Below are 12,689 nucleotides of genomic sequence, written 5' to 3'. Positions count from 1 at the left end.
CAATGAACAGCTGATTCACAGGCCCCTTGCACGCCGCCCTCAACGCCCTCCTTGTAGTCAAATAATTACACCCCTCTCCATGGCTCAGCCAAGGCCCAGCCCAGCCTCTTGGCTCAGGAAATCCCCTGCCTGGGAGCAGGGAGGTCTGGAGGAATCTACCCCCCAGAGACCAAAGTTGGGAGATGTGGAAAATCCTTCCCCCAGAGCTACAGAGGCAGAACTGGATCCCCAGGGCCAGGAATAAACGGGCCAGATTCCCAGAGGGGGACAACTGCCTCGAGTGACCCCAGCAAGAGGGTCCAGTCACCTGATGCAGTCCTAGCCAGTTAACATTATCTCCTTCTGCTCCCCAATTACTCGCTGTGATCTCTTGCTCTTATGACTTTGTTTGTACTATTGGCTCCAATTGAGATGCCCATTTCCTAACCTGGTTTGTTGAAATCTTGTTGTTTAGGCATTTCAGTGGTGTCTGACTTGTTGTAACCCCAGTTGGGGTTTTCTTGGCAAAGATACTGGAGTTTTTTTTGCCTTTTCCTTCATTTTACAGAGGAAGAAACCGAGGCAAACAGGGTGAAGTGATTTTCCCAGCTAGTAAGTGTCTGAGGTTAGATTTGAACTTAAATCTTCCTGGCTCCAGGCCTGGCACCCTTCCCACTGTGCCACTGTCCACACTGTGCAGCTTTTAAAGGGCAAAATCCAATGCCACCTCTTCCATGAAGCCTTTATCAAACCCTATAATAGGAATCTGTCTCTTTCTGACCCCCCCACCCCCTCCCCAAACCCTATTGGAACCTCCATCATGATCCAGGTACCATTCTGTCCATATAATAGTTGATGTGGAGAGCAAAGTGGATAGATTCAAGATGACCTGGGTTACATTCCTCCTCTAACACTTGCCAGGTATATAAACCTGGGCAAGTCCCATTCTTTATGAGATTCAAAAGCTCTTAAGATCTATTTGATTTTGAGTTCTTATTACAACTATACAGTTAGATTGTAAGCTCTCTGAGGGCAAGACGAGTTTCACTTGGATCCCAAGCTCTCAGCCTTATTCATGTCCAGCAGGAGGATAATAAATGCTTTTTGTTTTTCTCATTTGATCCTCTCAACAATCCTTTGGGAAGAAGAGACCCATATACACATGGGGTCCTGGGTCTAGACCCTTGGAGGGGGTCATTTTACAGTTGAGGAAGTTAGAGTTCAGGAAGCTTATAACTTGCCCAGGGTCACACAACTAGTATACATTGGAAGTAGAATTTCAGCCTAGGTCTTCCATGCTCTAGAGCTTGAGGCATGTAGGTGGTACTGAGGCTGGAGTCAGAAAGACTTGAGTTCAAATCTAGCCTCAGATATTTTTAGCTATCTGACCTAGGACAAGTCACTTAACCTCTGCCTCAGTTTCCTCATCTACAAAATGGAGATAATGATAATACCTGCCTCCCAAGGTTGTGGTGAGGATCAAATGACATCAACCACTTAACAGAGTATCTGGCTACATAAATACTCCATTATTATTATTGCTGTTGTCATTTATTATTATTATTATTATTATTATTATTATTATTATTATTATTATTATTATTATTATTCCTGGCAACACAGCAAAAGGCAGAACTTTTCACTATATAACACTCCCATTGCTTCTTTACCTTTCTTCTTTTTCTTTCTAGATGAGAAATTTTCTGAGGATGAGAGCCAGGTCTGGTTTATTTCTCCCCTTGGTCTAATAAAGTATTGGGCCCTATGCAAAAGCCTTTTGTGTGAATGAATGGTTAGGAATTGGGAGACCCAGGTTCTATAATTTTTGATTACGTGAACTAATTCAATTCCATAAATATTTTTTGAAGTGCTTATTATGGCACCGTACCAAGCCACCTGGGGATTAAAAAAGAGACAAAAGACAGTCCCTCAAGAAGCTTATAATTTAATGGATATACAGATAGTCATTTAGCACATCTTTACTAAGTCCCCATAGACCAAACTCTTGAGTTTAGTCCCATGGGGGAGAGGTGAGAGAAGGAAAGGACTCAGAACACATAGAATTCTCAGATTAGGGGAGTCAGAGGAAGGTCCCACCCCACTTCAAGGTGTAGATGGAGAAGGAGCAGATGTGGGTCCTGGGTAAATAAAGGACTGGGTATATACCTTACAACAGCACATTTGGGGCAGACTGATGAAAGAGATCAGAAAATTATAGGATTTAGAATTCTAAAGGACCCTAGAAAACATTTTAGCCAGCACTCTTATTTTACTATAAGGAAACTGAGCCTTACAGAGTTAATAATCATAGCCTAAATTTACATATTGCTTTAAATTTTACAAAATATTTCATATATATTTTTTCATTTGATCCTTGCAATGGCATTCATTGTTAGGTAATGTGCTATTATTAGTCATATTTTCCAGGGGAAACATTCTCAAAGAGGTTAATGACATGCCTATTTATGATAAAACATGCGACACCTCCAAATAGAGAGGTAGGTGGTGGTACAGATGGAGACAATTCAAAAACAATTTTTTTGGACATAGCCAATGTGGGAATTTGCTTTGCTTAGCTACTGTTTATAATAGATTTTGTTTTTCTTGTTTTCCTCAATGAAGGATTGGAGATGGGAGGAAGAGAATACAGTTCTGAAAATAACATAAAATTCAATTTTAAAAAATTACTAGTCAATCCTAATGTAGGATTTGAACCAGGACTTTCTAGCTCCAAGGCCACTGCTTCAACTTGTCTGCTGTCCCATGGGTAGTAAGCATACAAGTTGAAATTGACTGGAGTTCAAGTCCCTTGGTCCCAAGTTCAGCCCCATTTCTACGACATGATGCTGCCCAGCTGACATCCTCAGGTACAAATCTCATTAGTTCCATAACATCTTGCGTCTCACCCTACCCACTTTCAAATTTCTGCTTGTACCAGATTGAATTTGTTTATTCACCTGGGATCCGCCTACCCACTTTACCGCCTGTAGTTTCTGATCCTGCATTGACACAGATTCTGTTCCTGATCCATCCTCAGAATTCTGTTTTAAGCCCCAATTTATCTTGTTGACTCCCTCTCCTGAATGACTAAGATACCATGATCCTGGCTCAAAGTCCCTGGGTCTTTGGTACTTATAAGGTTTGGTACTTAGAGAGGACCTGACAAATGGATATGGTGGCTTACAAGGAGAGTTTACTTCCAATTGAGGTGTGTCAGGAGTGAAGAAATGATGCCTTTTGGTCTAGACTTTTCAAGGATAACAAGAATTTCAATAAGGGCAGCTGAGGGAGATGGCATGCTAAGCAGAGGTAATCGTTGTGATCAAAAGCTCAGGAGCAGGAAAAATTCAGTGTATGTTTAAGAAAGAGTGGATAACTCAATCTGGTTGCAAAGTAGAGGACATGGAGAGATGGGGGCAGTGTTAGTGTGGCATAACTGAGACAGTGGAAGGACCTGAGGTCAAATCTGACTCTTACTGTGTGACCTTGGACAAGTCACTTAACCATGATTGCCTCACATCCAGAGTCATCAGCAGTCATTCTAATTCTTATCTGGCCCCTGGACCCAGATGGCTCTGGAGGAGAAAGTGAGGCTGGTCACTTAGTACAGCCCCCCCCCCATCCAACTCGTGTGTTTGTCTTTATATCACCTCCCTGATGTCATTGTCTTCTTCGAGAATGAATGACAAATATCATCATCATCATCATCACTTACCCCCCGATGTTATGGAGTTTCTTCAAGAAAAAAGGACAAACATCAGTGTGAGATAAAGCTAAAAAGTAGGATTTGAGCCAGCTTAGAGAAGGTTTTGGATCTGTTTTATTTAGTAGGCAATGAGGAATGTTGGAGACCCACAGAATATTTTTGAATAGGAAAGTGATAAGATCAAAATGCTCTATTCTTAAGACTATTTATAAATAGCATGTATAAGATGAATTAGAAGGGAAAAGACTGGAGGTAGGGAGACTAGTTAAGTGGCTATTTCCATTATGAATCCCATATCTCTTTCACCTTGTTTTCAAGACATGCTCAGAGGTGGGAGAAGCACACAGAGTCATGCTATAGTTGAAGAAACAGGGGCTCAGAGAGAGGAAAAAGAGACTTTCCCAAGGGATTCTCACAAGCTGTTGACTGAGCAGAGAACCCAGGTTTCCCGAATCCAAGCTCAGGGCTCTTTCCTCCCTTCAACACACCAGCTGCCTGGTTTCTGTCTTCTCCGTCTTGGCTGTTTCTCAGCAGTTTTGTTTGCACCAGACTCAGTGTTGTCTCTGAGATGCTACATGAGCTCTATGGCCCCTGAGACATCTGGAATCCTGCCTGGGAGGTTTGCGGATTAGGCCTGGAGCCCAGGAGGCATCGATCCCTGGGTTGCTATGGAAGTTCGGGGCTTCCCAGATTCTGCAGTCAATAAATCCCAGATCTCTAGATGATTTTGGGACCTGTACTTCTCTCTCTGGGTCTCAACTTCCTTATTTGTAAAATGAAAAACTCTCTGAGGACCCTTCCAGCATGAAATTCTAGGATCCTATCTGCCTTCAAGGAGACAGATTTATTAGACAATTACAAAGATTCTTTCTTCAAGTTTTCTTGTGGCTTCAATACCAAAAGCCACCAACATACATCTATCATTCCTGAGCTCATATGGTACTGGAGAAGTCGCTGGGGAGTTAGAATTAGTAAACACAGAAAATAATAGAAACCCCAATGACTTGAAAACATTTTCTTGGCATCAAAATCTTAATGTTCCATTTGGTCTCCAGGCAGCAGTGCTGGGGTGATGCCAGCTCCAGCCCCTCCCCCCAGTACAGAGAGGTCTTTCAAATGTTAATGCTGTGTGGCAGAGACTCAAGAAGGCAGAACCCAACCAGGTTTGCTTAGAATAGTCTGCTGACAGTCTTTTTATCTCCCCAATTATTCACGTGTCCTTTAAAAGTAATTGGCCTACTCAATGCTTGGTGCCAGGCAGATGGAAGAGATGGGGCTCTGCTACCCCAGGCTTCTGGGACCCCAAAGGAACAGTTATTGAAAACTTCATATACACCTGGTTAAGAGAAATTCCCTCCTCCCTGCTCCACCCCACACCTTCCTCACCTTGGAAACACATCATCAGGGTCAAGGATAGAAATATATCCCAGGTGTATGGGCAGCTATGCATCTCCATTGCAGAGGTGAGCTCAACCCAGAGGCTCTAAATCTGCCCAGATTTCCTAATTCAGGACTGGTAATATTTGTTGTAGCCACAAGTGATGGGGCCATGAGTTCAATGGTCACAGCTGGTCCATGAGCATGTAATTAATAGAAGTTACTTTGCACATCTATATTGGTCTTTTGGCTTCTTGAAACACTCTCACACCTTAGAAGGGTCTCAGAAGATCCTGGACCAAGCAACACAGGGCCTATAATCCCCATTTTGCAGACGGGGAAACTGGGGTACAGAGAAGACTAATTAATGGGGGCAGGACCCAAACTAGAAGTGAGTTCTCCTGATTCCCAGAGCACAGCATCAGAGAGTATTCTACCAAAAGCTACCTATCAGGAAATGGTTCCCAGGAGCCTAGATAACTGGACACAATCACAAAAGTGAGACACTGAGACCCAAAGTTTAAAATCTGTGAAAAAAAATAGACGACATTGATAGCCAGTCAGCTACAGAAAACATCTTCAGGATGATTGATTTAATTCAAGCACAAACATTTAGACTATCACAAATAAGCTAAACTACCTACATTTGATAAGCAGCTGAGCTCTGTTAAATGGTCCAGAGGTATGTGGGATCTGAGTCTCTCACTGGAAGAGCTATAGCCCTTCCCTGAGGAAAGGGAAGCAGATGGCAGCAATTGAGGCCTCAGATTTTGGGTGGAAAAGCACAAAGTTCCCGAAGCAAAGCAATGAGTTTGTGGAGCCAACTGGGAGCTTCAGAAGCTGGAAGTGGGAAGCAATGAGGCTCAGAGCTACACTATGAAGGCTGAACTTGGACCTTGTCCCATACTAAATTAAATGAGATAATGATCATAGTTCCTGGCACTGTGTAAATGCTAGCTATTGTTGTCACTAGTATTAGCTATGATTCTGGTACTGTGAGTCATATGGACTGTGCACTCATTCTCTAGTAGCCCTGAGGTCTTTCTCTACTTGGCAAGGGATGGATGATAGGGAAAGGGGGTCTCAAGTCCAGGGAGTACTAGTCTAGAATGATTTTAGTTTTCTGGAGAAGATGAAACCCACTGGACAGGAACATTTTTTTGACTATCTATGAGTTCAAGTAAAAGCTCTTTTTATATCCTGGTAGTATTTAATAAAATTATCCTATATTCAATTTTAGCTTGTTAACTTGGTACTTGCAAGAGAATTTGAGATACTTAAAATAAAGGGGCAAGAAATGAACCTAGTTTAGAATTTTTCCCTCCAGAGTCAAATTTATATTCTCAATACCCCCTTCCCTCAAGATTTGAGCTCTGGAAGGAGACAAAGAATATTTATTATTGAAAAAGCTGAAAGACTCAATCTGGTCCATATGGAGAATCCCAGACTTGTAGAGCTTTAGGAACTTAAAAACTACACTAAGACTTTTAGGGTATCCTGTAGAATAGCCAACATTTATTTAGCTCTTTTTAAAAAAAACATTTATTTTTCCAATTATATGTAATTTTCAACATTTATTTTTATAAAGTTTTATAGCACATTATAAGTAAAAATTTATTTTATCCTCATGGCAAACTTGGGAGGTAAGTGCTTTAACTATATTCATTTTATAATGAGGAAACTGGGTCTGGATTTGAACTCAGACTTCCTGACTCTGGGCTCAATCCTTTCTATCTACTCCTCTGCTTTACTAGTTATGACTCTGGACTGTTTTACAGAGATGACATGACCAACTAAGTTGAAAAACTGAATAGGAAGTTTCTTTCAGCTTGGGGTGGCAGGGGAAGAAAGAAGATGGATCAGGAAATGCTTCATGGATGTGGTGCCCCTTGAGTTGGGCCTTAAAGGAAGATACTAATTTTGAATGGGAGAACATTCTAAATATAGGGAATTGCCTGTACAAATGTGTAGACAGGGGAGAATTCAGAATGAGATTCCAGGATAGACAGTGGTGCTGCAATTTGACTGTAATGTAGAACATGTAAGAAGAGTCTGATAAGGCCAGAAAGACTGGTAGATTGGAGCTAGATTTCAGAGGGCCTTGAATGTTAGGCCAGGGAGTTTGAATTGTATCCAGCTGGCAATGAAGAGTCATTGAATAGGGCGGCTAGGTGGCACAGTGGATAGAGCACGGACCCTGGAGTCAGGAGTACCTGAGTTCAAATCCAGCCTCAGATGCTTAATAATTACCTAGCTGTGTGGCCTTTGGTAAGCCACTTAACCCTGTTTGCCTTGCAAAAACTAAAAAAAAAAGTCATTGAAGACTTTTGAGCAGGAGGGTGACCTATTCATTTCTATACATCACTTCTCTATGCTCCATGAAAAGTATGTTGGCAGCAATCTGAAAGATGAGATTCCGGAACTAGAAATGATGGTAGGAGATTGGACTAGAGTGCTGGTCTCTGGAGACTGAACTATGGCCCTGTGAGCAGAAAGGGTGAAGGTAGGACAGACAGAGGCAGAAATGACAGGACTTGTCAAATCATTGGATGAGAGGGAAGAGGAGAGGAAGAGATGTGAGTCATGACACTGAAGGGTTGATTTTGGATGGAGCTAGAAATGGAGCAGAGTATGGAGAAGACAGGGAAAGGAGGCCAAAGCCCTTTGTTTAGGGAACTCATAATCTGGGGTAGAATCATAGATGTCTAGTCTATGTGGAATTTCATCAATATTTCCTGAGCACCTAGTAGAAGGGTTCTTTAAGAACTAGTTCATGAGCTTAATTCTAAGTATCCTGTAGTGTGTCCCTAGAATAGAATTAGATTTAGCATCCAATAATGTTGTTGACTGATTTGACCAGAATACTACCTTCTCCAAAATGTGTTGGGTGATGTTTCCAAATGGATCAGATATCCCTTATGTCTGGGCTTCAGGGACCATTAACAAGTCTCAAGCAGCACTTTGTCCTCACTTAAAAAAAAAATCTTTAGTTGTATTCACTGTGTAACCCTAGGCAAATCACTTACCCTAAATCTGCCTCAGTTTTCTCAATTATAAAATGGGGATAATTACAACCCCAATCTCCTAGGATTATTGTGAGGATCAAAGAAGCTAAATTTATAAAGAGTTTGCCCAGTGCCTGGTCTTATATAAATTCCTGCTATTTATAATTTTATTATTATTATTATTATTACAGTTATTTGTACCCATGTCTGGATAGGGTGGTAATATTCGACCAGTGAATTGATTTGGAAACCCAAATCCTCTACTGACTATTTATTGTCTATGTGACAGACATATGCTCCATTAAGTTTTTATTTTCTGCTTGGATTTCCATTTCTAGAACTAGTCTCTTCTGTGCCCTTATGAGAGAGGCACTTCCCAATTATCTCCAGCTCCTGTACTGTGGGTTCCATTTAGGGATTATCCCACAAGACTGTCTTGGGAAAGAGAAATCATATACTCAGATTGGGAAGATTTATTGGCACCAAGAAGTTATCAGTGGACCCTTACTTGGAATGATAACTCATATGATGTATGATATTTTCCTTTAAATAGATCTCATTTCCTGTTAATTAGTAACCTCATAATTAGTTGATTAATGTACCCATCAAACCACCTCTAATGATAGGAGAGGGAATCCACCTTTCGCTATTGGTTTAGGAATTTTTGCATAGGCTGGATAGAGTTCTAATGTGGGTTTGGCTTGGGGGGTGAACTTGAGGTAGGAGCCCTATGGAAACTTGCCCATTGCCAAGACAACAAGTGATCTGGAATATCCCTCCCAGAGACATCAAATAAAAAGGAAAGGGACTAACATTTATATGTGTGTGCATGTATATGCATCTCTTTGTGGTAGCAAAGAAGTGAAAGCTAAGGTGGGGTAGGGGGTGTTACTCATCAACTAGGGAATAGATGAAAAAATTATGTATAGAAATCTATATTTTTTTATCCCATAAGAAATGATGGAAAAGATCATTTCAGAAAAACCTGAGAAGACTTGTATGAATTGATGCAAAGTGAAGTGAATAGAACTAAGGGATCAATTTATATCATAGTAACAATCCCATATTGATGAATAAGTTGGGGGGGGGAACAAGAATTCTTAAAAAAAAAACCAATCATGATTCTGGAGGAGCAATGATGAATGTTATAATGAAGGGTTGGACCTGGGATGAGACAAACATTTTTGGACATGGTAACCATGGGAATTTATTTTCTTTGATTATGCATTCTTGTTAGAAGGAAATAAGTACTTGTTGAAAAAAAAAATAAAATATAATTTTAAAAAAGTGATCTGAATTACTGTGAATACTTTTTTCATCGGGAAGACTATAATAGGGCCAGGCAACAATGAATAGCAGGCTGGCTCTTTTGGGACAATGTCCTTACGTTGTTAGGTACTTCTGACTCTGTGCATCTGCAGTACATCTCAGCATGAAAGATACTGAGAGTTGGGGCTGGCTGTGCTGAGTGGGAGCAGCTCCATCAGGGCTCGGTGGAATAGACCACAGGGCTGTTTTGTTCCTATGCAACATTCAATAAACATCTCTGGCTTTTTAAGTCTCTATATGAGTCACTCCTAGTGTTCTGGAATTAAAATCAGAGCACCGGTGCCTAACCCACCTGATTATTTCCCCAGCCAGACTGGGAGCTCCCTGAAGGCAAGATTTTGTCTTAATTATCTTTTTATCTCCCTGGGCTCTGCACAGAGCAGGTGCCTAATGAATGTTTGCAAAAAAAACAACTTCCCTTTCAGACACCTTGTGTCCCAACAAAGCCTTGTCTTCTGGGTTCAGCTTCCCAACATCAGAAAAACTCTTGTCAACTAAAAAACTTCTCATTATAAATCTCATTCCACTGGTTTTGATTTTCTCCAATAGAAACTTTTTTTGCATTGAATAATAAAACTATAAGCACTTTGATTGTGGAACAAGTATCTAGAAGAGCACTTGAGACCATAGAGAGGAAGTGACTTTCCCAAGGTCACACAGTGTGAGTGGTGGCAGAGTTGGGTCTAGAATCCTGATTTTTCAGACTTCAAATTCAATACTATTTCCCTGAGGGAGATAGAGGAAGTATCTCTCAGAAACATGAGAAGACCCAGTGAACAAAAGGTCACATAAGCTGAGATTGGAAAGTATTTTGGAAAAATCTGGTGGCTAATAATATCATATTTAGTAGCTGGTAAAGGATGAAGTCTAAAATTACCATTATATTTGGCCAGAAACTCCACTGTCTCCTCAACACTTAGGAATCTAGTGGTGTTTCCTTGGCTATGCTGTAAGAAAATACTGGCAAACTAGAGCACCTCCATATTTTAAGAAGTCACCTATATATATATATATTTTTGATTTTTTTAAATTTTTTTTAATTTTAGGTAAATGGGGTTAAGTGACTTGCCCAAGGTCACACAGCTAGTTAATTATTAAGTGTCTGAGGCTGGATTTGAACTCAGGAATTCCTGACTCCAGGGCCAATGCTCTATCTACTGCACCACCTAGCTGCCCCAAGTCACCTATATATTGTAGGACTCTCCTTTAGAGCATGCTTATTGGGTGATCACCTAGCTGCTGGTTGGAGCCTTTCAGAGATGGAGAATTCACTTTGAGGATAGCTCTGATTGTCAGAAATCTTTCTCTTGCCAGGTCAAACTGAGCCTATCTGAAGCCTTCTACCCATCGTATCTAGTTCTACTCTTTGGAACCAAGAAAATCAATTAAATCCCTCTTTCCCAAGACAGTCTTTCAGACATTTTGCCAAAGAGCAACTCATGTCTAGAATTCTTTGAAGACAGTTATGCTGCCTTCTCTTCTTCTAGGTAAATACAACCTAGTTTTTTCAACCTCTCCTTACAAGTCATGCTGTCCAGTTCCCATATCTTCCAGTTCACCCTGTTTTAGGATTTTCTAGCAGGACAAAATCCTTTCTTCCAAGTACCCATCGAAATACCTCTAATGAAATAGAAAAAAAAGAATTCACCTTTTGCTATTATCTTAGGAGTCTTTGCATAGATTGGGAATTGGCTTGGGGATGCAATTTGAGGCAGGAGTCCCTTAGAAACTTGCCAGTTGTCAAGACAACAAGTGATCTGGAATGGCACTACCTTCCAGAAGACAGGAATTCTTATTTCTTTCCTCAATGAAGTTTATTCCTTGGTCTGGAAGGGCTTCATCCATGCTGATCTCTTCCTCCAGGACTTATCCCCTGTCCTAGCTTCTATTTCTTCAGAAATGCCTTTTCTAAGGCTTGTATTGCACTAAGCTATGTCTGACTTATGTCCAAACCTCAAGGAGCTTCAAGTAATTTATGAAAACTTAGAATGAATGAAATTTCAGCCCTTATCATTGCAACATCTGAGTATCTGCCTCCCTCAACAACAGTTATCTCACTGCAATCACTGATTGGGTGAGAATGATCCATCAGGTTTCCTCTCAAGCTGACCTTCCTGGCACTACCCATGGTCAGCACACTTCCCATAGGACTGCATCCAGATATATGCAAATACAAGGTCCTATAGCAAGAAGATAAGAACTTGTGGGAAACATCAAGATTCCTTCTTGTTATGAAGGTTCTAATTTCTCCAGGAACAATGTTTGTCCTTCATTTCGAAGAAAATTAGGACATCAGGGAGGTGACACCAGGACAAGCACATGAATAGGATTTGAGTGAGGGAAGATGTGCTAAGTCACCAGCCTCACTTTCTCCTCCACAGCCATCTGGCTCCAATGGCCAGATATGAATCAGAATGACTGGAGATGGCCTTGGATACCAGGCAATCAGAGTTAAGTGACTTGCCAAAGGTCACACAGCTAGTAAGAGTTAAGTGTCTGAGGCCAGATTCGAACTCCGGTGTCCCTGACTCCAAGATCAGTGTTCTAACCACTGCACCACTTAGTTGCCCGAATATGGACAGGACAGGTTGGGGGGTTCAGACAGGATGAGGAGCTCACTCAGGAGACAAACACTCTAGACTCTCCCAGCTCCTCCAGGAAGCTGGCCCTGCCTACCCCAGAGACAGATTTCTCCCTAGGTTTCCACTCATAGTGCAAGGTTCTTGGTGGCTCCAACTATATAGCTGGTGTCTCCCTTGGGAGGTGTTTGATGTCTGGCTTTCAAATACCTGGTGGTAGTATCTACCCTATTTGACTCCCAGAGCTGACAAAGGCATTAAAAGGGGAAAGGAATAAGCATTAATTAAGCACCTACTATTGTAAGACAGTGTGCCACACACTTATAAATATGATCTCATATGATAAAAACAAAGGCAAGAAAGATGTAAGACAGTTCATGGGATAACAACCTGGGAGCTCTGAAAGCAAAGAAACCTCAATGGAAAACAGGAATACATTCATTTGTTAAACAATATTAAGAACCTACTGTATGTAGAAGCAGATATGAATTTCAGCAAAAAAGAACAGTCAAGTTGAGGGAAAACCTCAAAACCTCTGTGTCCGGCCTGAGGACCCTCCCATCCAAATTACCCCTTGTCTGGGGTAGGCACCCCCTGAATACCACCTATCCCATGCTCCTCAGCCAGGCAGAACCATCAGGAAGAATAGAATCAGATCCTACGCTTTCCATTTATCGAACAAGATTAACATTCCCTCTGGACTTCCTAATGGAA

At 41.2% G+C, this 12,689-nt stretch overlaps 1 protein-coding gene across 3 annotated transcripts in view; it reads right to left on the bottom strand.

Annotated features, from left to right (window-relative positions):
• CPLX1 (complexin 1) overlaps positions 1-12,689 on the bottom strand; it is a 107,095-nt gene that overhangs the window by 30,098 nt on the left and 64,308 nt on the right. The window lies entirely within an intron of this gene.

Source organism: Macrotis lagotis, chromosome 3 (genome assembly GCF_037893015.1).
Source record: "Macrotis lagotis isolate mMagLag1 chromosome 3, bilby.v1.9.chrom.fasta, whole genome shotgun sequence".
NCBI classification, from domain to species: Eukaryota; Metazoa; Chordata; class Mammalia; order Peramelemorphia; family Peramelidae; genus Macrotis; species Macrotis lagotis.
This window is presented reverse-complemented; position numbering and strand designations above follow the sequence as displayed.